General features: G+C 55.9%; 3 non-coding genes across 3 annotated transcripts; 1 reads left to right on the forward strand and 2 right to left on the reverse strand.

Annotated features, from left to right (window-relative positions):
- Positions 1-1,616: 1,616 nt before the first annotated feature.
- On the reverse strand, positions 1,617-1,688 carry TRNAE-UUC. The gene has a single exon. It is a non-coding gene; the product is annotated as a tRNA-Glu (tRNA).
- Positions 1,689-3,496: 1,808 nt separating this feature from the next.
- On the reverse strand, positions 3,497-3,568 carry TRNAH-GUG. The gene has a single exon. It is a non-coding gene; the product is annotated as a tRNA-His (tRNA).
- A 485-nt stretch (positions 3,569-4,053) lies between these two features.
- Positions 4,054-4,127, forward strand: TRNAN-GUU. Its single transcript has one exon. It is a non-coding gene; the product is annotated as a tRNA-Asn (tRNA).
- The last annotated feature ends 639 nt before the right edge of the window (positions 4,128-4,766 follow it).

Raw genomic sequence — 4,766 nt, forward strand, 5'->3', positions numbered from 1 at the left:
TCTCTTTTTTTTTTAAGGTACCGATCAAGCTTAAGGAAAAACAAATCAAAGAACACCAAAAAACAAAACAAAACAAAACACCAAAAAACCCCCCAAAACAAAACAAAACAAAACCAAAAACCATCTTGTAATCGGAAATGAAATAGATTTGTATTCTCTTACTTTGAAAACTCTACCTTTATCATTCATTACCCAGATGGCAGGGATGAATTTAAAATTCCTGGACTTCTTGGAGTGAATCACCAGAGAAGCTTCCGGGGCCGTTTGCTGGAACCCGGTGGCGTTCTGTACCTCCAACACGTCATCCATGCTTCTCAACACGGAACGTCTCTTAAAAAGCAGCCTCTTGATGCCACACTGTGCCAAAGCCCCGGGTCTGAGTATGAACAAAAGGGGAAAAGGCAATTTTGGTGCCCCCATTGACAACCCCAGGAGGAAAGACCCATATGCGGCCTAAAAACGACCACAGGGTCAAGCGCACTCAGGATGTAACGGACGAAACTCGTTGTGAAAAACCACCATCAAAACTACAGTCTCCCTACCTACCAAGGTTTCCCCCCTACCCACCTCGGCAGCCTTCCTTCCCTCCCTGGTACGCTCAGGGTCACCACCTTCCCCTCCACCCAACCCTCGCCATTCTTCCAAACCGCTCCCGAAAGGAGTTCAAGCGACCCCCTTCCGCCCCCGCCCCCCCCCCCCCCAACACACACCCGCCTCCCGAGAACCCACGAGTTCGCCGCTCGGACCGTCCGCCTTTCAGCAGCGGCTCCGCACCCACCGCCCCGCAGCCCCTGCAGCCTCGCTCCGCGGCACCTCTCCCGGCCCTCGCTCGCTCTCTTCGCGCCTCACAGAAGACGTCGCGTTTACCCCAACAGGTCTTCGGAGCCAGTGTCGAAGGGAAAAAAGAAAATGTGCCCAGTGCCTGGTAGAGTCTACAGGGTTTAAATGCAACAGCCCGGGGAGAAACGGTGGGATTTGACTGTGGGATCATCGTTTTGGTATCCTGGTGTTTGTTGATTTTTACCCCTACCTTCGGCTTGCGGAAGCTATACCAGTTTTCCATTTAGGGCACGCCTCCCTTGCTGCCTCTGTTGGGTCAGTTAGCGTCACCTCCCTACACCGCTTAATCCGCGAGTGGGACAGCCTTCGAGGAGGACCCGCTCCCGTCCCGGCGCTCCCCTTTGCTCTCAACCCTCCTCGCGGGTATCGGTCCAGGCGTGGCTTCCGAACGCGTAGTAAGCCTTTTCTGCGCGAACTGAGCTGAGGAGCTGGGCCCACCGGCCGGTGTCTGGCGTACACGCGAACAGCGCGCCGTGGCTTGGCCTGCAGAGCTGGGTTTTTCGGGGGCTCAGCCTGCTCTGCGCCCCTGGGGCGGCCCCACAGGGTTTTGAACCTCTGCCGCGTAGCGTAAACACGAGCCAGCTGCTTAGAAGCTCTGAAGTCGCCTCTGCGGGCGGCGGACCTGGAGGCCAGCATGCCAAGTGCGTGCGCCCTGAAAAGCGGCCCGCCGTCCCCACCCCCCGGCGCGGGAGATGAACAGTCCGAGCGGTGCGGGGCGCACACCGCACGCCACACCTCCGGGTTTTAGGAAAGGAAGATTCCCGCGCAAAAGGCAATTCCCTGACCGGGAATCGAACCCGGGCCGCGGCGGTGAAAGCGCCGAATCCTAGCCACTAGACCACCAGGGAGCCGGCGAAAGGCTCGTCTTCTGCGGCCTTCCCACGGGAGTGACATTTTCCCCTGAGCTGTGGGAGGCGTTGGGCCTTCGGGAGGTCACCTGTCCTCCCAAGGACCGCTTTCATAAGGACGTTCCCTCCCCGCTCCCTCCAAAACAAGAGTCCGCACCAGACGCTCCGAGGGCCGCCAGGTCCGCAAGTCCCGGAGCGAGTCGGCCCGGCCCGGCCCCGCCGCCCCTCAGAGCTGCCCTGGAGACGCGCCTTCCCGAGGCGGCCGCGTGAGGACACGACGTCGCCGCGAGGGCGCGGGAGGGGAGGCGCCCGGCGTCAGACCCCGGGGTCCCCAACATCACCCAGTAGACTCCGGGCGGGACGGAGACCGCTTTCAAGGAAGGCTCGGCGGCCCCGAGGATTCCGGATCTCTGCCCCCACACCCCCCACCTGCTGCCCCCACACCTTATTACGCTACCGGACCTGAAGACTCACTCTAAGTCCCTATAGACGGTGCAGTGTGCCGGTGGCATCAGGAGACACAGATAAATGGACTCAGCTGAAACACTTGAAACTGACCCCAGCTGACCTGGTGAATTCATTTTCAACAGAAACGGTTCAACGGGGAAAGGAAATAGGTTCAATATCGGGGGCGGGAAACAGCGTTACTTCTACCTCACACTACGCATAGAAATTAATTGCAGGTGCCTCGTAAAACATAAAGGCTAAAGGCAAAAGCAGTTTTTGAGGATACTTCGTGACTTGGTGGTAGGCAGAGATGTACTAAACAAGACCCAGGAAAAAATATGTATATGAAAAATAGACATGACAAGTTAGACTTCATCAACATTAACCACATCTTCTCATCCAAAGACGCCCCCAAGACAGTGAAAACAGCAAGCCACAGACAGGGAGAACATGTTCACAAAACCTATCTGACAAAACAAGCAAGCAAGCAAGCAAACCCCCAAACCTGTAACTATAAGGTGCAATGAGCTCCTTCAAACTGACAATTAAAAAAAAAAAAAAAAATTCAGACAACTCAAGTGTTTTTAGATGGTGAAAAGACATGAACAGATCCTTCGGAAAAGAAGATACCCGAGGCCTAGAGAGCACCTAAAAGAGGGCTCAATATTTTTAGCCGCCAGAGAAATGGATGTTAAAATCACATGGAGAGAGCACTACTCCCAGCAGCAGGACTCAAATGATAAGGATAGGAAACACCCAGTCTTGGCAAAGGTGTGGAAGGAGCACAACTCTCAGTGGCATCCCGATGACTACCATCTGGCGGGAAGTGGCTGCCGACAGGCCTTTTCCAATCCTTGAGGGTATGCCCCGAGTACTAGAGAGGGTGCTGTGATGACGACAAGGAGGACAACAGCCAAGGACTGAAAAAGTCCCCTGAAGCAGAGATTCCCAGGAGCCAAGGTTCGAGGCGCTCAGCGGGTCTATGGAGGGGCTGTCACTTACCCGATGGTCTTTGAGGATCCTTAAGGTTTTTTTGGGGAACACAGAGACGCCGTTTCCCAGCAACGCCGGCCCACGAGGCTCCTCGCTGGACAGCTGGGGACTCAAGGACTTGTCCTGGTTGGGAGCCGCGCTGAAGAGAAGCCATTTCGTTCAGGTGACTTGCGCTCAGAGTCAGAGCGGAGGAGGTCCCCGGGTTAAGGCCGAGTGGAGTTTTCCTTTCTTTCGGGTGAACGAAGACGACCTCCCGGCGCCCAGCGGCCAGCGGCAAGCAGGGCTCTCTGGCCCCCAGGTAAGGGGCGCAGCCGCGGCGGGCTTAAACCCGAAGCAAAAGGGGAGGGGCAGCGAGCGCCCGGGAGCACTGCCGTGACTCGGATTCGAACCGAGGTTGCTGCGGCCACAACGCAGAGTACTAACCACTATACGATCACGGCGCGCCACCCTCCCGGCGGCAAGCCTGGCCGTCGCTCTAGGACTCTTGACGCAATGTCGTTCCAGTTACTGCGCTGTTTTCTTTTCGGACAAACCGCAGGTACGGGCGCTGTGCTCTCTTCCCCGCCGGCTCTTCGCATTTTCCTTCCCTTCCCCTCAACTCTCCTACGCGATAAGGACAAAACAACCACAAAAACCATCCCCCGCTTTCCCTTGCCGCCTCTTGGCGTTTGCCCCCTTTTGACCGCCCGCACCTCCCCCGCTCTCCAGCTTCCCCCACACGGACCGCGGCCGAGTGGAGCGAGCGGAGGGCCAGCGGCGCCGAAGGGCGGGTGCCGGCGGACCAAACGCGAAGAACGGTCCCGGGAAGCCACCGGCCTTCAGCTCCCCTCGGGCCCCAGTCGCCTCAGACAGGAGGCGGGTGGCTCCCCCTGGCGTTGAGCGCGTGCTTGCTCTCTACTGGGGTGTGGGCGGGGGCTCCCCGAAGGTCTCTGTGGCGCAATCGGTTAGCGCGTTCGGCTGTTAACCGAAAGGTTGGTGGTTCGAGCCCACCCAGGGACGAGGTGGTTCTTTTTAGAAGGGACAAGACAGAGTGTCGTTTGGCACGTGCACAACAGGAGGACCGAAGCCAAGATCAGAAGGCCACCAGGGCTTCTGGAGGGGGAGAGCTCTGGAGGAAAGCAGGTCGCCGGGAATCCGGAAGTCCTCGAATGCCTTTTAACAGTGCAGTTTCTGCCACCGTGCGTTTGTGCCAGGATTTATTTAACCCTTTCCTTATACTCTTTACATTCGGTTGATTCTAGAGTTCTATGGTTACAAATACTGCTGTCGTCATCGTTCTCGTACTTGACTAGTATTTCTACAGGATAGAGTCCTGGAAGAGCAATTGCTCTAACACAGTGTTCCCATGGTTTTTATATGATCCGCTTCTGTCCCTTGTTGGCTTATTAGCTATAACTCTTTCTTTTGTTATTTCAGCCACTGCTTTAGGCTTCAGAGCCGCATACACCTGTAACTTACCAGCCTCCCTCCAAGGGATCTCCTACCTCTTCACGTTTCTCCCCTGCCCGCCTTTATGCTGTAGCTCTCGTGCGTTTTACTTTACTTTGCGTGTTAGAAACCCCCAAACCCATCCTTATTACTTTGGTTTCATCTGCCTCGTGTTTTTAAAGAGATTGAAATAATAAGAAAAAAATCTCA

Source organism: Mirounga leonina, unplaced genomic scaffold (genome assembly GCF_011800145.1).
Source record: "Mirounga leonina isolate KUSES-001 unplaced genomic scaffold, KU_Mleo_1.0 Mir_109780, whole genome shotgun sequence".
NCBI lineage: Eukaryota > Metazoa > Chordata > Mammalia > Carnivora > Phocidae > Mirounga > Mirounga leonina.